Below are 26,498 nucleotides of genomic sequence, written 5' to 3'. Positions count from 1 at the left end.
GAAAACCCTGGAATGAACTTTCTGTAATAATTGGCAAACCCCAAAAACCATTGTACATCCTTTTTGGTGACAGGTTGGCCCCAGTCCAATATGCAGCTTACTTTCCCTGGGTCCATCTCCACGCCTTCCGCTGAGATTCGATATCCAAGGAAGTCTAGAGACTTGAGGTCAAATCCACATTTCTCTAATTTAGCATACAGGTGATTTTCTCTCAGTCTCTTCAACACCGTCTTCACATGCTGGTCGTGGTCTTCCTGGTTCTTTGAGAACACCAGGATATCATCTAAGTAACAGATTACATACGTGTCCAACAAGTCTCTAAACACGTCATTCATGAATTTTTGAAAAATTCCTGGACTTCCACAAAGCCCGAACGGCATGACCAGGTATTCATACTGTCCGTAAGCGGTCAAGAATCCTGTTTTCCATTCATCTCCCTCGTTCATTCTGATCAGATTGTACGCTCCTCTCAAATCCAACTTCGTGAAGATTTTTGCAGAGCGCAGTCGGTCCAGCAACTCTGAGATCAGGGGCAGCGGGTAGCTGTTGGGGATGGTGATCTGGTTCAATGCGCGATAGTCGTTACAGGGTCTGAGTTCCCCCCCTTCTTTTTCACAAACAATAGTGGCGCTCCAGCAGGGGATTGTGAGGGGCGTATGAATCCTCGCCTCAGGTTTTTATCCAGGAATTCCTTCAGGGCCTCCCTCTCATTCTCTGTGAGAGAGTAGATTCTCCCTGATGGGATGCTGGCTCCTGGCACTAGGTCAATCGCACAGTCGTAAGGGCGGTGGGGGGGTAAAGTCTCTGCCTCTTTTTCATCAAACACATCTTTGAATTCTTCATACTTCGGCGGCAGGGTCACTTGCTCGATCTCTTGCACTGCCCCCGCTAAGGTGTTCTGGATTCCTTCAGGTTGACAGTTCTCCTGGCAATACTGTGAGGTGAACCACACCACCGCCTCCTTCCAACTTATTTTGGGTTCATGCTTTGCTAGCCAGGGCATTCCCAGAATCACCTCAAAGTTCGAGAGATCTGACACGTATAGCGAAATGAACTCTTCGTGCCCAGGGATTTGAAGTTTCACTTCCTCCGTGGCTTGTGTCACCCCTCCTGACTTCAGGGGTCTCCCATCGATAGTCTCCACAGCTAGGGGAGCGTCCAGTTTCCATCGGGAAATTCCATGACGCTTGACTAACTTTGCATCAATAAAATTTGTGGAGGCTCCACTGTCAATTAAGGCAGTGGAATTAAACACCACTCCTCTGGAAGTTGTAATCCAAATAGGCAAGACCAACACCCCCTTTGAGGGAGGTTGGATCGTTGGGGGGCCTTTATACAACGCTGCCCCCAGTCCACCGGCCTGCACGTGGACTGGGTGTTCTAGTTTCCCGACGGCTCGGCTTTCCCCCCTTTCAGTCCACAGTCTCTGGCCACATGGCCCGGCTTTGAACAATAAAAGCATAAACGTTCCCGTCGTTGTCTTTCCTTTTCTTCTTCCGACAGTCTTGGCCTAGCCCCTCCCTGTCCCTCAGTTGCATTTCCTGCCATCCCTGCAGTGGGAAGGGTCTTGTTGCGGGATGCCGAGGCTGAGTATCTCGGGACCTCCTGCTTCCTTTCCAGGCGCCTTCCTTCCATCCGGTGATCTATCTGTAGGCATAGCCGGATGAGCCCTGGTAGGTCAGCGGGGGGGGAGGTCCTGGCCAACTCATCCAGGATTTCAGCATTTAATCCACTCCGGTACATAAACATCAGGGCGGCGTCATTGTAACCCGTTTCCTGGGACAGAATTTTAAAAGCGTTAGTGTACTCGGAAACAGTCCCTTTAGCTTGCTTCAGAGCGCCTAGCTGCCGCGCTACTGTTTCAGCCCTTTGCGGGTCTTGAAACATCTCGGTCATCTCCTGTATAAATCCTCTGTACCTTCCTAAGACAGTATCTTTTCTCACGAGATATGGAGTCACCCATTTTGCAGCTTCTCCCTCCAGGAGGCTAATCACGAAAGCTACTTTAGCCCCATCGTCTGGAAATTCCGTGTGCCTGACATCCAGATATAACTCACATTGAGCCACGAAGGTTGCCAACTGATCACTTTGTCCCGTGTATTTTGGGGGCAATCCAATGGGAACCTTCACTACGGCAGCTGGAGGGGCTGTTCGCATCTGGTCTATCGTGGCCTTCAAGGTTTGATTATCCGTCTTCAGCGCCTTGACTGCTGCTAGCAGGGCTTGAACATCCGTCTGCAAATCAGCTACCTTAGTCCTCAAGAGTTCCACTTCTTCCGTCTCAGAAGTGGGGTTCGTCCCCCCCGCTGCTCCCTTTGACATCTTGTCCCAGTCAAGTGAAGAGAGCATTGAGGGTGATTTAGGTGGCTCTGTCAAGCTGTCAGGCCCAGGATGTGACTCAGGAACCAGACCAACGGCTGTAGTTAATTCGTGTTTTATTAGGGTAATGTCCAAACAAAGACTGCGTTTTCTCATGAAGCAATACAGGGATACAGGTCCTGCGGCAATGGGAGAAAGTTGACAGAGCAAGGGACTTCTTCCCGCCTGTTCTTTAAGAAGGGGCCAAACGGGCGCGCAATCTTTCGCTCCTCCTTAACTGCCCCTCAGGTACTGCCCGCCTTCCCCCCCTCTCTGCTGTCTTTTCAGCTGTCTGTGTGTGCACGGTGAGGGGGGAAGCATCACCCCCTCCTCTTCTGAAGTTTCCGATTCCAGGATGGGGGATAGGGGAGGGGCTGATGGTAAACTGCCTCCCCGCTTTTCGGCTGTGAGCAGCCCTCCCTCTTTCCCCTGTTGCTCTGAGCCTGAAAGAGGGGGAGGCGTGAGAATGTCCAGGGTGGGCTCAGGCTCCCCATTGCTAAGCAACCTTATCACTGGCAGTTCCTCTGTTTCGTCTTCGCTCCAAAGGGGGGAAGTTCCTCCCCCTTCCCTCTGCCATCCATCCGAATGCTCTTCTCCCAACTCTCCGGGATCCAGCTCCCCGGGATGGGGACCCCAGCTCTGCCTTCCGACAGTCTGGGAGAGATTTCCTGTCTGAAACCCTGAGGAGTCCCTGCCAGTCAATGTCAACAATACTGAGCTAGATGGAACAATGGTCTGACTCGATATAAGGCAGCTTCCTGTTTTCCTAAGTTTACCAATCCTAGTAACAGGGCTTTAATAGTTTTATTATTTTCTTGAGGAATAAAATGTTCAGCATTTATTTATTGATTGATTGATTGCATTTGTATACCGCCCCATAGTCGAAGCTTTCTGGGCAGGTTACAATAATTAAAACCATTAAAAACAAACATACAAATTTAAAAACACATTTTTAAAAGCAATTTAAAAACACATGCTAAAATGCCTGGGAGAAGAGGAAAGTCTTGACCTGGCATCAAAAATATAACAGTGTTGGCGCCAGGCGTACCTCGTCAGGAAGATCATTCCATAATTTGGGGGCCACCACTGAGAAGGCCCTCTCCCTTGTTGCCAGACTCCCAGCTTCCCTCAGAGTAGGCAGCTGGAGGAGGGCCTTTGATACTGAGTGCAGTGTATGGGTGGGTTCGTGTCGGGAGAGGCGTTCCATCAGGTATTGTGGTCCTAAGCCGTGTAAGGCTTTATAGGCTAAAACCAGCACCTTGATTGAGCTCGGAAACATACAGGCAGCCAATGCAAGCAAGCCAGAATTGGTTTTATATGTTCGAACCGTCTGTTCCCTGTTACTAATCTGGCCGCTGCATTTTGCACAAGCTGCAGTTTCTGAACCATCTTCAAAGGCAGCCCCATGTAGAGCACATTGCAGTAATCTCACTTGGAGGTTACCAGAGCATGGACAACTGAAGCCAGGTTATCCCTGTCCAGATAGGTGTACAGCTGGGCCCCCAACCGAAGTTGGTAGAAGGCATTCCGTGCCACCAAGGCTACCTCACCCTCAAGTGACAGATGGTTCTAGGAGAACCCCCAAGCTATGAACCTGCTTCTTCATGGGGAGTGCAGTCCCATCCAGGCCAGGTTGGACATCCACCATCCGGTCACAAGAGCCACCCACTAGCAGCATCTCAGTCTTGTCTGGATTGAGCCTCAGTTTATTAGCCCTCAACCAGTTCATTGTCGCAGCCAGGCACTGGCTCAGCACATTGACAGCCTCACCTGATGAAGATGAAAAGGAGAAATAGAGCTGCGTGTCATCAGCATACTGATGGCAACGCACTCCAAAGCTCCAGATGACCGCACCCAATGGTTTCATGTAGTTGTTGAACAGCATGGGAGACAGAACTGATTCCTGCAGAACCCCATACTGGAGAGTGCAAGATGCCGAACAATGTTCCCCAAGCCAACCTGCCAAGTAGGAGCAGAACCACCGCCATGCAGTTCCTCCCACTTCCAACTCAGCCAGTCTTCCCAGAAGGACGCCATGGTCGATGGTATCGAAAGCCGCTGAGAGATCAAGGAGAATTAACAGAGTCACCTCTCCCTGTCTCTCTCCTGACAGAGGTCATCATACAGGGTGACCAAGGCTGTTTCCGTGCCAAAACCAGGCCTGAAACCCGACTGAAATGGATCCAGATAATCGGTCTCATCCAAGAGTGTCTGGATCTGGCCTGCCACCACTCGTTCAAGGACCTTGCCCAGTAATGAAACATTTGCTCTCGGCCTATAGTTATTAAGATTTTCTGGGTCCAGGGAGGGTCTCTTCAGGAGTGGTCTCACTATTGCCTCTTTCAGGCAGCCAGGGACCACCCCCTCTCGCAAAGAGGCATTAATCACTTCCCCGGTCCAGCCGGCTGTTCCATCCCTGCTAGCTTTTATTAGCCAAGAAGGGCAAGGATCCAGCACAGAAGTGGTTGCACGAACCTGTCCAAGCACCTTGTCAACGTCCTCAAGCTGTACCAACTGAAACTCATCCAAGAAATTGGGACAAGGCTGTGCTCTGGATATCCCGCTTGATTCACCTGCTGTAACACTGGAGTAGATAAGTCCTGGCAGATGCTAAAGATTTTATCGTGGAAGTGCCTAGTAAATTCATTATAGCGGGCCTCAGATGGTTCTACCATGTCCTTGGGGCCAGCATGTAATAGCCCCCAGACAATTCTGAAGAGCTCCGCTGGGTGGCAGATTGATGATTTGATAGTGGCAGCAAAATATTGTTTTTTGCTGCCCTCACTGCCCCTAAATACAGCTTACCATAGCTTACCGTAGGCACTTACCAGTGTGTAATTTCATCAACCAGGAGTTTGTCTCCATCTGCGCTCAAGCAGTAGCACCAAGATATTTTCATGCTTTTTTAGTTTGAAACTGGATGTATATTTTAGGTAGGCTAAAAATACTAACAGTGAGAGAAGGTGAGGACTTTTGGGGTTCACATATTTTATCATAAAAAGATTCTTACAAATATTTTCCCTGTTTTGTATTTTGTATGTAGAATGCACAACTATGCATAATGTTTTGATAGCACAGCTTTATTAGAAAATACTTTGTCCATATAATATGCTAAATAAAATATTTTTTAAAAAATGTCACATATCCACTATCTAGATTTTAAGGAAAAATCTTAATGCAGTGTTTTGTTTTCAAATACTACAAGAGTAGCTTTGTTTGAATATCACTTAAACCATAGCTTAGTGTGATGTGAATACGCCGTAAGGTATAACAATAGCATGGTCTTTACCCTCTCTTCCTCCCGGGAATGGAGTTTGGATGCTTTTGCTTCCACTTTTGCTTAACCATGGTTTGTTGTTTCATCTGAACTGACAAACTGTAGTTAAGGTTAACTGTAATTTGTCTGAAACAAGGCAACTTGAAACCCAACTCATGCTAAAGTATGGTTTAGTGTCTCATACTAACGAGGCCTATTTCTCCAAACAAATAAAATACTATGGTGGTGAACATGCATGCTTGGCATAGGTCAGTTCTGCCCAAATCGGGAAAAACACTCGCATTAAGTCTGATAAGAGAAAGATGTGGCCCCAAGAGTGCATAGATTCAGATATTTGTTTCCACTCTTACAAAACATGAACATTGATTTCCCCTCCCCCATAATCTGTGCTGCATGGAAAGCCCCTCCAGCAGGTCCCCTGACACGCACCCGAACTGGCTTTTCTGGAGACTTGAGGGGATACAGATGTAGGGAAATTAGTGGCACACACAAATCCATGCAGAATGAGATATTTGGAACCAACTTGTAGTTTTCAAGTCTCAGACATCCAAAATAATGGGTGGGATCCAGAGAGCACCTTGAAGAAGTGGAAATTTGTGCTGTTCTCGCAAGGGTTGGGGGGTCCCTGATTTCTAAGGATTCTCTCCTCTTGCTATGAGCAGGGTCTATAATTGGAAGGATGAGTAAGAAAATCCTGTTTTGTGATTGGAACTCTTCTGAGTTGCATTTCAGTAGTTTCTCTGTATACACATTATTGTGAAAATATCATCCCGTATATTTGAGGTAAAGTAATGCCATCATTATGTAGGCAGAACAAGTTGCTTATGGAAGGTTAAAGGACAGGATATAAATGTAATAAATAATAATAATAAATAATAATAATAAATGATAATAATTGTATTTGTTAATTTGTTTAGACTATTTTAGTTTTTTAAAAGTTACTGACAGTCTATATAAAATAGGTGGCGTAGTAATTTTTTTTAAAAAAGAATGAAACTCCCCAACAATACAGTTGGCTGCCACACATCACTACTACTAGCAAATCATAACTGTTTTATGACAACATTAGAGCAATAATACCTCCAGTGACCACTTCTTACATTATTGGATACAGTACAAAATAAGTGTATAGCACATATGTGTTATACAGTACAAAATATGTATATAGAGGTACATGTGTATGCTCCCTATGACTTCTGTTAGTCACTCTGTACATAGTCAATTGGTAGGAGCGCTCCAGCAGCACAGAGCTATCCTGCTGGTAGCAGTACCACTGACACTTACTGGGATGGTGTGGGACAGGTGTAGTGGTGAAGTCAGGGCTGCGCAGGCATACAGTGTTGCACTTGAGCCATTCCAGTCTCACCATCTGGTACGCGGCAGTGATGCTGCTGCTAGTAGGCCAGCACTGCCATTGTGTGCTGTCCCACCACCCGCCCCAGGGTTGAGGTGCCTCAGGGTTTCGAAGAGTTTACACAGAAATATTGGTGTGAACATTTCTATCTTCCATGTGCGTTCCAAGTGCCTTCAGAGCCCCAGTGTGTCTCTTATGTTCAGAGCCACCTGGTGAACCTCTCCCTCTTTCAAGGTTAGGCTCCTTCTCATCCCCAGGGACACTTTCATCTTTGCTTTTTTATGCTGCTACCACATTGCCCGCCACTGTGGTATGCTGCCTTCTTATTTATTATTTATTCATTTCTTTATTATTTGATTTATATCCTGCCCTTCCTCCCTGCCAGATCCCAGGGTGGCAAACAAAACCACTAAAAACACTTTAAAACATCATAAAAACAGACTTTAAAATACATTAAAACTAAACAATTTTTAAAACTTTTTTTTAAAAAGCTTTGAATACATTTTTTAAAAGGTTAAAAAACATATTATTTAAAAAACAAAAAGGTTTAAAAACATATTAAAAAGCAATTCCAACACAGAAGCAGACTTCTGCTTCTTCCCCCTTACCTGCTTTGGTAATGCTTGCTATCCCCTGTATTCAGCTGTAACCTCGTCCTCTGTTAATTCACTACAGGCGATACTCTTTTCCTTTATTCCTACTATCTTGCTCTCATATCTTGCTACTTCCCTTGTTTTTCTCCAGTTTACTCTCAGACTCTCTTCTTCTCCGTTTCACGCTTACACACACATTCCCACTCCCTTCCTGTTCTCCCTTGCAGTCCAGCCAGTCTCACTCTCCCTCACACTCCTTTTTTCTTACTGGCCTCCATTTCTCCGCACTCTCTCTGCTGCTGTTCCTTTCACTCCCACTTCATTTCCTATATGTCAGTTTGTCTGCTCCCATTTTCCCTTCTCTTTCTCAGGACCATAACCAATGTATCTCTAACGCCACCTTTATCTTTTGCCAGGCTCAGCAACGCTGCATCCTCGACATAGTCTCCCTGGTTCACCCCATCTGGTCCGACTTGGTTACCTTCTGGCTGGACTGCCAACACCGTAGCATGTTGGAGAGGAAACCTCCCTGACCTCTGCTCATGGTTGATGAAATGGAGATTATACATAATAGAACACAATAGTGTGTACACGCACGCATGTGTACCCATGCAAACAGTCCAAATTTTTTGCAGTGCAGAATAATTTTATGAGAACTGGGCCTATGTTACTGTTGTTTTATGTGTCCTTCATGATGTTGTGGGAGTCCTATTAATTGCCAGCATCAGCTGTAGTGTCTTGTAGTTTTGGTTAGATCCATTGAAGTTTTAAGAATCCTCTAATTTGTAGGGAAAGCTATCTCATAGTAAGGGCATTATCATGTGAGTATTGGGATTTTTAAAAAGAGGAGATTAACAGCCACTGTGGAATGTGTAGCCAAATATTTGTGAAATTCAGCATTCCCATCTCCTTGCCTTTGTGAGCAACAAGGATAATAAGAGAGAGTTTAGGCAATTTGAATAAAATCTGAGGGGCATGCTACTGGGCTACCTAAAAAAGTGATTCATAAGGATTACTGAGAAGGCGGCCTGTTTGAGGCATAATGGGAAAGCATAACTTCTCATTATGAAAACACACTGTGTCAAGTCTTGGGCTCACATTCTTCCTCTTCTCCTCATCTTTACATACAAGGGCAGGAGGCTGAACTTTCTCGTGTTTTTTTAATTTAACCATGGTTTCTTATTGCATCCAAATTTGGGGAAATAGGTTTTTAAACTAACCATACCAAAATATCACTTAGTTCACGATGGAATCTTTCAGTCTCCTCCTCCTCACATGCGAAGGAGGGACATGAAAGGGTGAGCAAACAAGACTCTTAGGCCTCTCTCTGGTTTTTTTAAAAAACAACGTAGTTTTTTATTGTACCTGAAGTAGGCCATGTATGCAAAGATTTCAGGCACTATATAAATGCCAAGTGTTACCTGTATAGGAATCTCATCTTGTGTGAAGGGGCCCTGAATAAAAACCACCACAGTTCTTGCAAGGAATGACATTTGCTTTGCCTTGTTAAAACAGACAAAAGGGAACTTTCTCTAAAATGTTATTTTTGTCATCTGTGCCAAAAGCCAGTCTAGTAAATTCCAATGTACATAGAAACCACTTTTTGGATAATCTTGAACTTGTAACATATCTGGGGGAAGTATTCAGAACATTGCTGTTGATCTTTGCTTACAACTGTGGATAACCTTTTATATATCTTTAAGAGGACAGGTGGCAACTTGCTTACAATAAGTGTGTAGGTAAGCAGGGCTGTGATTTTAAAAATGCAAGTAAGAATGTGGGTTGGTGTAGGCCTTACTAGTAATTAAAAACATTGACCTTTTAATCTGTGGATTAATAGAACTCCTACTCACAAAGCCGAAAAAATGACACAGGAAATAAAACTACATCTGTCAGAATAGCAGCTTTGTGATTTACCACAACAGATAGCAGTGCAGTTGTTATCTGTATATCGACACAGTGTATGTTAAATTCACTTACAATACTTTATTTTGGGTTTGGAAATACAATGGAAAGAAAAAGATGCATGCAAAAAAGAGCTACAAATAAATTGTAGGTTTCAGGTGTGCTTTATGTCATAAATCATACAAGAAATCTTTTCAGTTGCATTATACTTCTGTGAGACTCATAATTTTAAAACCTTTTATTTTATTAAATAGAGAGTCCAAACATCGGTTACTAATTCTTTGAGAGAAATGGGGACGGTATTATAGTGTTAATATGCAATATACAGACAAATGCTTACCATGGCAACCAACGGTTTGTAGGGGTGAGTGCGAAGTCATAGGGAGTTTTCAAGTGCTTTCTCTTTCACCAGCATAGGTGGCATATATGAATAATTTTCTACTATTTTGTGCTGTTGTATTGACTTGCTTGTCAATAGAATTTTTTAATTCTGTTTTTAAACTAAGTAAGGATTGCAAGTGTGCCATTTCTAGAAAACTAAAATATACCTTCGCTGTCAATTGAAGGATTCGTTTAGACAACAAATGTCTGCTTTCCATCATAAAACACATTATTAAAGCCTGTCACTTCCTTATAAGATGTTTTAATGGCATTCACTTTATTGACTAAATGGAAGTCTCTTATTCTTTATACATGAACATTTTTTAAAAATCATTTCTTTTCTCCCTGCTTTATTATAATATCAAAGCAAATGGCAATAATGTTGCCTCTAGACTCCCTCTGCTAAACTTTAAAGCAGTGTGCTAGTAATTCCTTTGTATAACTTAACTTTAATTTAATACATTTTTTAAAATACTGCTTTCTTATAATGTGTTTGCTTAAGCTCATAGAAGCATCAGTTACAGGAATAATGTTAACTTGTCATGGCATTTATCCTTATTGAATTCATGTACAACTGGGCATAGTTTATCCTGTTTTTATTCTTGTAGTGACTGTTAATGTTTTCATACATACTCTCAAGTATTGTATGGTGTCAGTAGGAATCACGTGTTTCCAGAAGCCTTATAATGACAAGACTTTTCTGATATGTACTCAGAAAATCAATGGCCAGATGGCATTGGGAGAGGCCATGCTTATTTTCTCTCTGCATGGCTGTTTCCCAACCAGTAATATCCTTGATCTATTGTTTTGAGAAAACAGGAGGTATCTTGATGGTAATGCAGATCATGTTGCTTTCCTGTGTGGTCAAGGCTGTAGAAATATATGTATTTTGTCCATTCATAGTTTTCAAAGATCTTTCTCAAGCATATTATTTTAAGTTTGTTCTAAACCAGTCATTTGGTTTTCATTTGAATCATGTTTCTGAAACAAATTGTAAAGGTGTTATGAATATACTTCTAACATCTGTCTCTCTTTTTGCCACATCTTTAAGGCAGGGAATGAGTCGATTTAGTTGAAAGGTATGAGCAGGGATGAGAGCGATGACAGCAATGGCTAGAGTTTGTGTTCATGGGTGGCCTTTCAACTTTAGGATTCCTGTGTTAATAAAGGAAACTGGGCAGGTGCATCTTTTCAACACTTTGTAGCTGCTCCTTCTGAAATCCTCTTTTAAATCCCTATTAAAGATACAGGAAAAGTTGCCCATCCCTATTCTAACTTATTAAAGGTAGGCACCTGGCATTGCTGCTCTATGTCTGGCATCTTTTTTTTCCATGTGGAGCACTTGGTGTTGTTCAAGCAAATACAGATTATCAGTTAGATCTCTGAAACTGGGATGTGTTCACTGGATTTCTGTAATGCAAGAAACACTGCCATGCCATTTCTTCCACTATCCTTTAGTTCATATGTACATATAAATCTATGTCCAACTTCTTATCACTTAAGTCAGCCTTTCCCAACCAGTGTGCCTCCAGATGTTGTTGGACCACAACTCCCATCAGCCTCAGCCAGCATTGCCAATGTATCTAATGTAGTAAGACTGTTACCTAAATAAGCGAGCTAGTTTTTAAGGTGCTAGAGGACCTTTTCACTGTTACACTATGGAGGCACTTGACAACTTTCCTTTGGAGTAATTTGTCAGAAATGTGTTCCTTTAGTGTTGTATGAAGAATGCAAACGTGATACATTTTTCAAGAAAATACACGCTCTTGGTTAATGGTATAAGGAAACAGAGATCTTTCACAGCACCCCATACTTTGATTGTTGTAAACCGCACAGAGAGCTTCGTCTGTGGGGCGGTATACAAATGTAGTAGTGGTAGTAGTAGTAGTAGTAGTGGTAGTGGTAGTGGTAGTGGTAGTGGTAGTGGTAGTGGTAGTAGTAGTAGTGGTGGTAGTGGTAGTAGTAGTAGTAGTAGTAGTAATAAAAATACTTCTAAGCTTTCCCAAGTGTTCAGCAACCATCTGGTGGTAGTGGGACTCTTCCATCACTTCATGTAGTATCACTTAAATGTTTTGCTTTTTTTTCTCACCACAATAATTATCAAGAATATATTAATATAAACTCCTTCATGGTTCTAATACTGTTGCTGATAGAATAATGTGCTATTGTGTCCCAGCTAGCCAGAACAAGAAAAAAATACTAAGTTTTGAATGCTTTTGCGCCCACACTCAGTAATAGCAATTTATGTCAGTAGTACAGTTATTCTGTACTGTACTGTTTTTGCTGCCAGCAGAGTAAACTGAGTTGGCAGTGTGGTCAGTACCAAAAAAGTATTACTGCTAGAGTAAACTGCTGCTTGGATAAACTGCTGTATCCACTGTTGGGCCACAGAACAAAGTACTTAGTTGCATCCAATGGTTTTCTCCACTGGCAGAGCCTCTTTGAGCTAGTGGAGGCTTCTATAAGCACCGCAGGGAGGGAAGTGATATTCACTGGTTTCCCCCTCTACCCTGGAGCCCCTCATACACTGTTCTTAAGGCTTATTGGTCTGGAGCAGTGAGACCAGCACTAGCAGCTGGAACTTCTAGGAGGCTGGGGAGGACTTCTCTGCTTAATCTTACTGTAATTGACTCACTCGCAGTGCTTTCCTTTTACTGCTGCCATCCTCTTTTTGGAGGAGAAGTAATGAAACCAGCTGTGGGCCATCTAGGCTGACTGAAAGATCTGAGCTAATTCTGAGCTATATTTAAGCCAAGCTGCTGGGGCCCTTTGGAGTACAGCAAAACCAGCTTTTCTTGTTGTAAGTTCACTTTGTTTATTTTTTTGTCTCAAGTTTGATTTTGCCCTATACTTACTGTATTACAGCTAGATTATATCTATGTAATATTGAAATGTATTCTTATCTGAGGTTTTTTTGTATGCTTATTATTTATTTATTTATTTATTAGATTTATGTCCTGCTTTTCCTCCCAGTAGGAGCCCAGGGCGGCAAACAAAAGCATTAAAAACACTCTAAAAGATCATAAAGACAGACTTTAAAATGTATTACAACAAAACATCTTTTTAAAAAAAAAAAAAGCTTTAAAAAATCTTAAAAAGCAATTCCAACAACAGAAGTAGACTGGAATAAGGTCTCTACTTAGAAGGCTTGTTCAAAGAGGAAGGTCTTCAGTAGGCACCAGACAGATAACAGAGTATCCCACTATCTCTGAACTATATTTATTACAACAAAACGTCCTTATACTAAAACAAAATATCTTTAAAAAACACCTTTTTAAAAAAATGTTTTTAAAACATCTTATTTAAAAAGCTTTAAAAACATATTAAAAAGCAATGTTGTATTGTGATAATAAGTTGATACTTATTGTGAGCTGCTTTGGGCACAGTTCACTGTGTAAAAGTGACTTACAAACAAATGAAAACAAAACTAATGGGAGGTCTGGGGAGAAGAAGGGGGAAATGGCAAAAAATCCCATTCCTTCCTCCCCATTCTGCTGACCAAACTCTACACTGGATCAACATGCCTTCCGTCAATGGAAGGACACCACCGGATGCAACCCATAGAATAATTCTTCCAATTTGCATCATTGGAAGGCATTGTAGGAGCAGGCTGAACAAATGTATCTTGAAAATTGTTTAGGCGCAGGGAATTCTCTAGATGTCCCTTGAGGTAAATTCTGACTCTTTTTATCTGTTAATAGAAAATTTCACTTAATACTTTTTTTATGTGCATCACATTCAGTATTTACAAGTCTCAGTCTTGCCATTTATGGTATCTCAGAATGTCTCATTCTAGTGTCAACTATTTTCAGTATTGGAATTGCATTTGAAAACTAAGGCAGCAGAATTGCATTTGGAAGCTAAGGCAAACTAAACCTTTCAACCATTGTGCCCAGTGGATTTTGAAGTAAAGAATAGCCTTGGATTGTCATTAGTCCAAGCTTAACCATTTGAAGGCTTTGCAGGTTTTTCATGTTTAATAGCTTTTGCTGAAGAGTAAAAACAGGGATGGGGAACCTGAATCAGATCAGAGGTGTCTAGGCTCCGAACCAAAGAAGCAGACTCAGACTAGGAGACTGGATTTTTCTGCATGAAGTTTCATTCAGGAAGTCAATACAGGAACACAGCATCACACTCTAATCAGGAATCAGAATACTGGAAAATCTTTCAGGGTACCAAGCAGTCTAGGCTCATCTCAGGAACAACACATGTAGGCAAGAGCAAGGAGTTGCTGCAACAGCGGTAAACAGGCATTACCAAATTTTTATATCAGTGGGGCAGGGACTTACCTCTGTGGGTTAATTCTAGGTCTTTCTTGCTTTTGCCATAAGGCCAAGGCCCTTTTGAGGAGCTGAAAGCATCTTCTAAAGCCGGTTCTTATCTAACCTCCTTGACCTTGGCAAAAGTGTAAACTCCAACTCGGACTGACTGCTTTCACTTTGCTCTCTCAGCTGTTCATTGAGTTTTAACCAACCCACAGAAAAATCTGGGCTTCGTGCCTAGGCAGATTCATCATTAGACCCTTCAGGACAAAGGAGGAGGAGTTCCGGGCTTTTCTCAGTAATTCTATTAGCAAGGCCAGCCGCTTCTAAAGACCTTTCCCCTGTGCCTCTTTCATTCCTTTACACAGTGCTGGCAACCCCTCCCCAAGGTCTGTACAGTAGGGCCCCGCTTCTCGGTGTCACACTTTTTGGCATTCCACTAATATGGTGCCAGCGGGGCGATCAGCTGGAGGGGGGGCTGGAGCACCCCACGCTCCAGCTGATCTCGCCGGAGGAGGGGAAGATCAGCTGTAGAGCGGTACAGCTGATCTCCTGTTCTGGTGTGATCAGACTCCCGCACTCCAGCTGATCTTCTCCCCCTCAGGGCAGTCAGACTCCCACGCTTGAGCTGATCACGCCGGAGGAGGGGAAGATCAGCTGTAGCATGCTACAGCTGATCTTCTCTGGTGCAACCAGTGGTTTAAGTGCCAGACCCCCGCGCTACAGCTGATCTGCTTTTTGGCAGTTTTCACTTTTCAGTGGGGGTCTGGAACCTAACCTTCCGTATGAGTGGGGCCCTACTGTACTCCACTCTTCATCCTCCCACTCTTGCCAAAGGTTCTCCTGGGGCCCATGACAAGAGGCCTGTCCCATCCAGCATTCTATTCTCATAGTGACCAACTAGATGTCAATGGGAAGCCCACAACAGGACCTAAGCGCAATAACATTATCCCATTCATGATTCCCCAGAAACTGGTATTCAGAGGCATCCTGCCTCTGATTCTGGAAGCAGCCATTGATAGCCTTATCCTCTGTGAATTGCTTTAATCTCCTTTTAAAACTATCCATGCTAGTGACCATTGCTACATCTTGTGGTAGTGAAATACATAGTTTAGTTATGCACTGAGTGAAAAGAGCATACGTAAGTAGACCACAAATTCAGTTTCTAAAGATGGAAGCAGGATGCTTGAAGGCATATGTGCCTGTATATCTAATGCCACCACAGTTATTGATAGGCTAGGTATTAGATTATACCAAATCAAGCAGCAGATCTCTACACTAGATACCTTCAGTCCAAATTCTTCCTTGCATATTGGAAGACATTTGAACTCATGCAGGGTCCTTCATTTCTACTGAGGCTGCCATATACATTGCATCCATTTGTGCCGCATTACATGCCATTGAGTCTCAGCAGGGACTTTTGTGAGGGTATTAATGGATGCAGCAGGAATAAGGAGATCAGGAAGCTCCACTACAAATGCAGAACTCTGTCCACAGTTCTTGGGATCTCTCTCTGTGTATATATATTTGCTGATAGCATGCTGTGTGCAGTGCCTATGAAGCTCAGAGTAATGTTTCAGAGAGCCGTTTGCTTTCAAAAAGCAAATCCATTGTACACTTCCATTTCCATGTATTAAATGTCAATTTATAGTAAGGTACAATTTGAATTTATATTACCTTAGAGGGTAAAATTCATGTTCTATATGCACATCGAGATACAGTAAATATTATGCTACAGAATAGATTTATTAGGAACTATTTCTACCTACTATTTTCATTTTGCCTACATGACCTAGTTTTTAAAAACCTAGGTGAAAGTCTGCTGCATTGCTGATATTTTTCTTTCAATTCATAGAAATTATTGTTACTAGTAAATTAACTCTGCAGCGTAGATGTGTAGCATAGCCAAAAGAGCATCTCCAAGATTATGAATAATCATTGCTTTTATTCAAACTATGTATAAAGGATATCATTTTAAAAATTTCAACAGCAATCTGTTCATACTATTAAAGTTTCTTACTATGCTATAACTACGCACACCCACCGGGGGGCCAGGGCAAGCTGATGCCCAAGGGCCCCTCATGCCTGAAGCCGGCCCTGTCAGTGAGATCCTCTATATGCCTACTTTTAGGTAAGCCCCATCAAGTTCATTGGGACTTATTTTCAGATAAGTATGAATAGGATTGTAGCCATAGAACATAAGAAGAGCCTGCTGGATCAGGCCAGTGGCCCATCTAGTCCAGCATCCTGTTCTCACAGTGGCCAACCAGGTGCCTGGGGGAAGCTCGCAAGCAGGACCTGAGTGCAAGAACACTCTCCTCTCCTGAGGCTTCCAGCAACTGGTTTTCGGAAGCATGCTGCCTCTGACTAGGGTGGCAGAGCACAGCCATCATGGCTAGTAGCCATTGATAGCCCTGTCCTCCATGAATTTGTCTAATCTTCTTTTAAAGCCATCCAAGCTGGTGGCCATTACTGCATCTTGTGGGAGCAAATTCCATAGTTTAACTATGCGCTGAGTAAAGAAGTACTTCCTTTTGTCTGTCCTGAATCTTCCAACGTTCAGCTTCTTTGAATGTCCACGAGTTCTAGTATTATGAGAGAGGGAGAAAAACTTTTCTCTGTCCACTTTCTCAATACCATGCATAATTTTATACACTTCTATCATGTCTCCTCTGACCCACCTTTTCTCTAAACTAAAAAGCCCCAAATGCTGCAACCTTTCCTCGTAAGGGAGTCGCTCCATCCCCTTGATCATTCTGGTTGCCCTCTTCTGAACCTTTTCCAACTCTATAATATCCTTTTTGAGATGAGGCAACCAGAACTGTACACAGTATTCCAAATGCGGCCGCACCATAGATTTATACAACGGCATTATGATATTGGCTGTTTTATTTTCAATACCTTTCCTAATTATCACTAGCATGGAATTTGCCTTTTTCACAGCTGCCGCACACTGGGTCGACATTTTCATCGTGCTGTCCACTACAACCCCGAGGTCTCTCTCCTGGTCGGTCACCGCCAGTTCAGACCCCATGAGCGTATATGTGAAATTCAGATTTTTTGCTCCAATATGCATAATTTTACACTTGTTTATATTGAATTGCATTTGCCATTTTTCCGCCCACTCACTCAGTTTGGAGAGATCTTTTTGGAGCTCTTCGCAATCCCTTTTTGTTTTAACAACCCTGAACAATTTAGTGTCATCAGCAAACTTGGCCACTTCACTGCTCACTCCTAATTCTAGGTCATTAATGAACAAGTTGAAAAGTACAGGTCCCAATACCGATCCCTGAGGGACTCCACTTTCTACAGCCCTCCATTGGGAGAACTGTCCATTTATTCCTACTCTCTGCTTTCTGCTTCTTAACCAATTCCTTATCCACAAGAGGACCTCTCCTCTTATTCCATGACTGCTAAGCTTCCTCAGAAGCCTTTGGTGAGGTACCTTGTCAAACGCTTTTTGAAAGTCTAAGTACACTATGTCCACTGGATCACCTCTATCTATATGCTTGTTGACACTCTCAAAGAATTCTAATAGGTTACTGAGACAGGACTTTCCCTTGCAGAAGCCATGCTGGCTCTGCTTCAGCAAGGCTTGTTCTTCTATGTGCTTAGTTAATCTAGCTTTAATAATACTTTCTACCAGTTTTCCAGGGACAGAAGTTAAACTAACTGGCCTGTAATTTCTGGGATCCCCCCTGGATCCCTTTTTGAAGATTGGCGTTACATTTGCCACTTTCCAGTCCTCAGGCACGGAGGAGGACCCGAGGGACAAGTTACATATTTTAGTTAGCAGATCAGCAATTTCACCTTTGAGTTCTTTGAGAACTCTCGGGTGGATGCCATCCGGGCCCAGTGATTTGTTAGTTTTTATATTGTCCGTTACGCCTAGAACTTCCTCTCTCGTTACCACGATTTGTCTCAGTTCCTCAGAATCCCTTCCAGCAAATGTTAGTTCAAGTTCAGGGATCTGCCCTATAGCTTCCACTGTGAAGACAGATGCAAAGAATTCATTTAGCTTCTCTGCAATCTCCTTATCGTTCTTGAGTACACCTTTGACTCTCTTATCATCCAAGGGTCCAATCGCCTCCCTAGATGGTCTCCTGCTTTGAATGTATTTATAGAATTTTTTGTTGTTGGTTTTTATGTTCTTAGCAATGTGCTCCTCAAATTCTTTTTTAGCATCCCTTATTGTGTATCTGCATTGGTTATATATGTGGGAGGCTGATTCTGCACTCCTTGGTTTGTTAGGGCAATAGGCTTTAGTTGGACACTTTTATGTTGTAGGTCTACATGAATCAGATCACTTTAGTGTTGACAGAAAAATAATATTTTCTGCAGTTTAGTGTGCCTGTGTCTTGAAATTGTGGATGTCATCTTCATGCAGGTTGGAAACATCCTTTGGATTTCTTCTTTTAAACCTGCAGCTATCTTTGTCCTGGAATTTGGTGAAGTCTGGCCTTTTGTGTGGAATTCTGTGAATTCTAACTTCCATTTTTGTGTTTTAAGAACATGCTGGCAATGTCAAGTGTTCTGCAGGTTAGGATAAGCTTCTGTGACTTGCATCTACCCCTTCGTCATGGCTTCCAGGTATTTTCCCTCACTCTTATCTGATGTGGTACCTTCTACATATTGCTTGACTGCAGCTCCCATCATCCTGGACCATTGGCCATGTTGGATGGGGCAAATGGCAGTTGAAGCCCAAGAATATCTGGAGGGCACCAGATTGGCTACCTCTGGTCTACACCTTAGCTCTTGCTACTTGGCTGATATCTCAAGGTTAATTAAACATCTACAAAAACTAAATTACTGAGTTCAGAGTAAATCATGCCAAACTAAATATAGAACCTACACATACTGGTTTCCATAATCATTAGTAAAATCTGTAATGCATTTACCCTAATATTCTTATCTAAGTTCAGTGCTTAACTTGAGATAACATGTTATTCTTACAAGCTAAATATAGTTCACAACCACACAATTCATTCCTCGAGAGATCTTGTGCCCTCTTTGTTTCTATATTTTTATTGAATATTGTTTATATTGGATTATGTTGCTGTTGGACTGATATATGTACAAGGTTTTACCTAAAGATTTCTGTAAAGTAAATATATTTTTAAAAAATTATACAAAAAACCCCACACACAATTCAGAGAATGCATACAATTCTCAAAATTCCATTTTAACTAACATAACTTGATTTACTGTGATATTTGGTACAAAATCTGGATTGTCTTGGTGCAATTCTGTGCATGTTTACAGAGATGAACGCTCTGTGAGCACTGAACCCAAGGGGGCTTACTCCCAGCTAAATTCTTAGGATTACCACCCTAGTGTAGACTTAGTTTTTTGCATGTAAAAATAGCAGACCCAGTTTGAAAGGGCCAAAACTTGCCTAGACATGTTAAGGGCATTATTCAAGATAAATATTTAGGCTTTTCTGTTGGAGATGAATCTTCTCCCAAACTGAAATATAGTGATAGGAACGAGGGGGGGATTTAGTGGTTGAAAATACAGCACAGTCATTGTTAATGCAGGTTCAAGGAATTAAAACAAAAACAATTATGCGTATATCTCTAATGTTCCCTTAACTTTGGCTGGGGGGTGGTGTCTGTGGAGATGTACTATATCAGAGCTCACCAGCCTTTTCAGGCCAATACCAGTGGGCACATTTGGAATGTTGAGAAAGTGTTGTGGGTGCCAGTAGCAAAATAGCCGATGCGGAGTGTGTGCTGTAACAAAAAAATAGATGCCATATCAAAAGAGCAGAAAAAGAGACAGAACCACAAAATGATGCAGACATGCTCCCCCATCAGCCACTTCCTTCAATGGAGGGGAAGCACCTATATCAGCCACCGCGCTACTTGCTCACCAAGAGAAGCTCTAACAGAGGAGAGGTGGATATAAGAGAGGCCAACCCAGTGTAAATGGTAACTGAGCAGGTAGAGCAAACAGTCTTTTATATATTGTGGATTTTTAGGGATATTTACTGAGACCTTTTGGAGATACCCTAGGGCATACTGGCACACACAGGCACCATATTGGTGATCCCTGTACCATATAGACCTCTTCAAGACCATTCTTCATGACTTACAACTGCAGAGGCTCTCGTTAGAACTCTTTTGACCCCTCCCGTGTGTGTGTCTTTCCTTCCATTGTGTTTTGTGTTAATTTTAACTATGAGATTGTTTGCTTTCCATTATAACAGTAGAATGCAGGAAGCATTTTGATTAGTTCAGCCCCATCCTGGATCTTTAAGTGTTTTTAGACTCACTGCCTGTTTCTCCACCCATGCCTTTTCTTTTAGTGATCCCTAGTTCTGAAGCTAGACTACCAATACCTGTGTTTTCCCAAAGAATAGTATAATAAAGCTGTGGTGCTTTAATAAGTTGAAAAATGTAAACTGCAGGTCACTTTGTATTCAAACCCTTGAATGATGATATGTTTGATATGTATTCTTGCTTGGTACCTAAATGGAAGTTAAGGTGTTACCACATGTCCTCAACCATGTATCAACATGCATCCATATATGTCAATTCAACCGACAGTATTATTAGATCTCTACCTCAAAGTCATGGTGTGCTGATGGTCAAATTACAGTCAGTTTCATCTACACAAGGGAGAATTAGCAACCAGGCAAAAAAAAAATCTATAGTTTACTGCAAAATATGAAAGGATTACTTAGAATGCAGGCTTGATTCAAACATATGGAGATGGTGCAGACAAAGTCTGACTTTTACCAACAGCTTATTTCATTGGTATTAAATAGGGGGAGGTATAAATGAATGTAGGTGGAGGAATTACTGTTGTCAAATACAGAGGGGGAGAAGGACGCTAGGGATCTGGTAAGCTGCACGTTTCAGCTTCTTCTAATTTTTACTAATGTTAATGACTGTTTACTGTCTAAAGGTAGAGAAAACTCTTTCTTTCAGGGTGCTTTATTCTTGCCAGGGCTATTGATTGACCAAGGGCTATTGATTGTGCATGCTTGTGGTAGCTATGCATAGAAGGAGCCAGATATATAGAGTAAGGCATTTTGTATACAACCAGAATGCTTTACATCTCTATAGTTATAACAAATGTGAGAAAAAAGAAAGGGGGGGGGAAGGAAAGAAAGAAACCTCAGCTCATATAGAATACAGTAACCATCAGTACATCCATCTTAACTGAAACATATAAATCAGTACAAGCCATCCTAATGTCCAGAAATGTATACACATGAAGTTGACTTTAATAAGAAATGTGTTCAAATGTAGCAAGGACAATGAAGTCCTCAGACCATTGCCTAATATAGGCAGTGGGTGTTTATTCTTCCAGGCTCAAAGTATAAGGCCCCTGGTGACCACAAGGGCTTGCAAAGTCCACTTTTGTTGTCCTGTCATTAGTCCCTATACTACAGGAATATAATTTAAAAGTAAATGAACATTTGCAAATATCAATAATTTTGCCAGTACAAAATTGGTACAGAAAAGAATATATGGACACATGGCCACATCATATACCTCATATACTGAGGCATTTTCAGAATTATATCTCCAACATCTATCTGTTTTAGTGCCTTCCTTATAAAGATGTTGTATAGTCCAATATACCCAAACATTACTTTTTGTCAGATTAATCTCATTTTTAAGTCTAAGGAAACATTTGGTATAGATTCTAAAGCAAGGTTGTATGGCACATTCTAATTCCCTATTCCATTTCTCTGTAAGCTCCTGAACTTCTACTTTACAAAAATTCCATAGGAATTTGTAAACAACAGTTATGGAGTAAGCTTTCTGTGAAGATTCAATGATTCCCTCCAGCAATTCAGGAGATGCCGAAGCATTCGTGGCAGACGGTCCATACAGACACCAACAGGTGCTATAGATTTGAAATCTGTAGAGAATACTGTAACAGAGTACTTGCCATAATGGGCCTGGCCAGTCACGGGGGGGGGGGGACCATTTCGCAGAAAACAAACTCTCTTTTCCAGGACATCCAGATCCAGAGAGAAAGAGAGAGGAACAGCACCAATACACAAGGGAAAACATTCATGCGCACACTCCACTCTTTCCCTTCCCTTTTGCCCCTTTGGGTCACTTCACTTTTCTTACTCTTGCATCAAGACTGGTTGCTGCTCCCCCCCCCCCGTTCACATTTTTCCCCAAGTTCACCTTTTCACTGCCTGTCTTTTTCAACATTTTTCCAGGGTGCTTACCCTTTTTCCTGCATGGCTCCTTAGGAGCTGAAGTCAGCCTGGAAAACATACCGTTGAGGGAAGAAGTAAGGAAGAATGACACTCTTACTCTCTATGTACTTTTTAAGGCTGTATCCTTCTCATTTTGCGTGTGCGTGCACGAGTAAAGCAGAGGTCTTATAGGCACCACATTGGTGATATTGTGGTTAGAGGGTATAGTTTCAATCGATAGCAAGACTGAGTTCCTCTGTAACAAAGAAATTTGTGAATAGACAATACCTTTGCTGATAGTTTCTTGCATAAGAAACTTACATAAGTAAAATCAGCTTGGTGATCCATAGATAATACCATCATAATGAATAATGAAAGCATCTTTTCCTTGTCAGCTACATCATTTTTGGGGATTGAAAAGGACAGCAGCTGAAGAATTCTTTATTGGGGGGGAGGGGGAAATGCCCCCCCCATGTCTGATAAACCTAGCATTTAATCACTTGATAAAAATACTGCAATGTGATATGTAATGTGATATTTTTAAAAGTGATTTAATGGCTGTTGTCACAAGAAGTTCCTTTGTGCAGTTAAACACTAAGGATGAAATAATTTCTCTGAAAAGGTGTTTTTCCTTTTCTAAATTTGAGTAACGAACCAAGTTGGTGGGAACCCAAATGTGTTAACTTTATACATTGTGCTCTGGTATGAAGTTCTTTGCAGTCTAATGGCAGTATTATTTGGAAGTAGAGAGGAATTGTAGCAAGAAGTTGGAATTCCTTTTTTCATAAGTATGAATTATATCTGAGATGTTGATGATTATCTGAGTGTTGATTCTTCACTTACGAAATTCAGTTCAGTAAGGCTGGCACAAAAGTTCTATTAAGTCCTGCTCAGGGTGGAACAAAGCAGTCACAGAACTAAAGATGTGCTGAGGTTTGACCTTATAAAGGCCAAGACCATTGTTTTCTGGAATGGACTTGTCAGACCAAAGTAGCAGAAGTAGTTCAACAAAATGGTAAGAGAAGTGCATTCTCACTGGTTTGGCAGCAAAACCAAAAGATACTTGAGGCTTCTGAGAGTGCATGAAGCCAAGTTGCTATTGTTGCTTCAACAACAACTGAAAGAAAAGGTGTGGTCCTTACTCTAACAGCAAGGTCAGCCTGCTGCTTAATTGAGTGCAGTTGCAGGACTTTCTCATAACTCTCCTGCAACCAGAGAAGCCAGCTTTGATACACTGAAGCCCTGGAACCAATACTTGGTGGATTTCACCCAAGTTTTTTGCTTTTTTTTTTTAAAGGAGGGGTTGGGGGGAAAGAAGTGATATAAGAAGAGTCCTGGTGATCAGACCAATAGCCCATCTAGTCCTTCATCCCATTCTCACATTAGCCAACTAGATACCTATGAGGAACCAGCAAGCAGAACCTGAATACAACACACTCCCTGCTTGTGATCCCCAGCAACTGGTATTCAAAGGCATACTGCCGCAGCAGTGGAAGTCGAATATAGCCATCATGGCTAGTAGCCATTGATAGTCATAAATTTGTCTAATCCCCTTTTAAGGAAATCCAACTTGGCTGCCAACACCATATCTTCTGAGAGCTGTGAAGGACATGGACTTTGCTGAAACAGACAGTATGGACCTTGCTTTTAAACTCTGGCTTGCATGTTGATTTGGGGATTATAAGGTTAACTTGCTATACCTGATGTGACCTGGAGCTCAAATGGGCAATGGGAACTTCAAGGAGGAGGTCACATCTCTTGTCTGAGCTGAGAATACTTCCTGGTGCCAGTAACCTGCTGGGCAGAGCCTGTGATTGGGAAGGGGCTGGTAGACAGAGGCTATTTTTAGAGGTAGCTGGCTTTGAGGTGGGCATTGCAAGGCAGAATTCTGGAGACATCTAAGCTTTTGTACATCTGGGAGAGACGTGGCAAGAAGACTACTGCAATCGTATGGAATGCAACAAGAGGTCTTATGTTTGTAAGCCTTTGGAATGTACTAGAGAAAGGGAGAGATGGAGCATTTAATCCTTCATTTGTTATTTTTGCTCCATTGCTGGTTATGCTGGTTTTCTGTACCTTTTCCATAGAATATCTTTCCCCTAAAACGTCTTATTTTCAACTTAGCAAACTTTTTGTCTTATTTAATTAAAACCTTGTAGACTCCCATTACTCACCACCCACATCTGAAGCCAAATTGCATGCTACTTTGAGGTGTTCTTGGGGAGACACAGGAAGGGTTTTGTTTGTTTAGGCTGGTTGATAAAGGACAGCTCTCTAGAAATAGCCCTCCTGGTGGCAGCAAGTTCTTGATATGGGAAGGGTGGACTGTGCAGAGGGGTACACTTTGTTAGCTGGGAACTCACGCCTCAGATGGCATGTGATCCATGGCTTAGGGAACCGTAACAGTAGCAAATTCCATAGTTTAATGAAGCACTGTTGTGTGAAGTATTTTCTTTTGTCTCTCCTGATTCAAATCGTCCAGTATCCAGCTTTATTGGATGGTTTCAGATTCTAGCATTATATGAGAGGGAGAAAAACTTATCCCTATCCACTTCCTCCACACCATGCATAATATTATACACCACTATCATTACTCACCTTTTCTCTAAACTAAGAGGCCCCAAGGGTTGTAACCTTCCTCATAGGGCAGTTTTTTCTCCAATTCTTTGATCATTTTTGTTCCTAGCTCTACAGTATCCTTTTTGAGTTGAGGCAACCAGAACTGTACACAATATTCCAAGTACAATAGAAGCTCATTATACCACGGGGATTGGGAGACAAGGATGCACTCCACATTATTATGAAAATTGCACTGAAAGGCACTTAGGCACCTTGACATTATTTTAGATCCACTGACAGCAGCTATAAGAGCAATTCATAATACAGTAGCTCTTCCACAGGAATGGTCATCTGGGAAAATCATATTAATCTATGAAAAGAGTACAGGCAAAGAAGATTTAAAATCCTATAGATGTATCACTCTGCTTAATTTTGATTACAAGTTACTGACAACAATTCTAACAAATAGGCTAAATAAAAACATGTTTAAATACATCCGTATTGACCAGACAGGCTGTGACAAGGGGCAGTCTTTAACATCTAATATAAGAAAGCTAATCAATGTAATTGATTTTTCTAGTAAGAACAAGGTTCCAGGTGTCTGCCTTGACACAGAAAAAGCTTTTGACAGGCTAGAGTGGACTTCCTTGAGGCAATGTATGGCGAGATTTGATTTCTGAGTTAAATTTTCCAAATGGATAGATACCATCTATAGCAGAGGTTTCTAAACTGTGGTCTGTGGACCACCAGTGATCCACAAACTTCATCCAGGTGATCCACAGCTTTCTGTAACAATTAAAATTATACAGGATCTAGCACATCACATTACAATTGCTACAGCAGGCAGAGAAATCATGAAGTGATCCATGGAGTCCCTCAGCAATTTTCAAGTGGTCTCTTGGGGGGAAAGTTTGGGAAACACTGATGTATAGCTCCCCAACATCAGACCTGGTTCTTAATGGATAAAGCTCACCTGCAAAGCTCACCTGCAAAGTCAAGGAAGCTCTCAGAGGCAAAAAGTCTTCCTTCAGAAAATGGAAGTCTTGTCCGAATGAAGAAAATAAAAAGGAACACAAATTCTGGCAAAAGAAATGCAAGAAGACAATAAGGGATGCTTAAAAAGAATTTGAGGAGCACATTGCTAAGAACATAAAAACCAACAACAAAAAATTCTATAAATACATTCAAAGCAGGAGACCATCTAGGGAGGCAATTGGACCCTTGGATGATAAGAGAGTCAAAGGTGTACTCAAGAACGATAAGGAGATTGCAGAGAAGCTAAATAAATTATTTGCATCTGTCTTCACAGTGGAAGATATAGGGCAGATCCCTGAACCTGAACTAACATTTGCAGGAAGGGATTCTGAGGAACTGAGACAAATAGTGGTAACGAGAGAGGAAGTTCTAAGCTTAATAGACAATATAAAAACTAACAAATCACCGGGCCCGGATGGCATCCACCCGAGAGTTCTCAAAGAACTCAAATGTGAAATTGCTGATCTGCTAACTAAAATATGTAACTTGTCCCTCGGGTCCTCCGCCATGCCTGAGGACTGGAAAGTGGCAAGTGTAACGCCAATCTTCAAAAAGGGATCCAGGGGGGATCCTGGAAATTACAGGCCAGTTAGCTTAACTTCTGTCC

The 26,498-nt window shown here is 42.0% G+C and overlaps 1 protein-coding gene across 6 annotated transcripts in view; it reads left to right on the top strand.

Annotated features, from left to right (window-relative positions):
- MBD5 (methyl-CpG binding domain protein 5) overlaps positions 1-26,498 on the top strand; it is a 185,803-nt gene that overhangs the window by 75,205 nt on the left and 84,100 nt on the right. The window contains exon 3 of one of the 6 annotated variants that reach the window (XM_061608836.1): positions 21,840-21,987. The exons of the other annotated variants lie outside the window; for them this stretch is intronic. The gene's annotated coding sequence lies outside the window, so the exon portion shown is untranslated. The remainder of the gene's footprint in view (positions 1-21,839; positions 21,988-26,498) is intronic. 6 annotated transcript variants of the gene reach the window in all.

This window comes from Rhineura floridana, chromosome 2, assembly GCF_030035675.1.
Source record: "Rhineura floridana isolate rRhiFlo1 chromosome 2, rRhiFlo1.hap2, whole genome shotgun sequence".
NCBI classification, from domain to species: domain Eukaryota; kingdom Metazoa; phylum Chordata; class Lepidosauria; order Squamata; family Rhineuridae; genus Rhineura; species Rhineura floridana.
The sequence above is the reverse complement of the archived record's forward strand: the minus strand, read 5'-3'. Positions and strand labels throughout refer to the sequence as shown.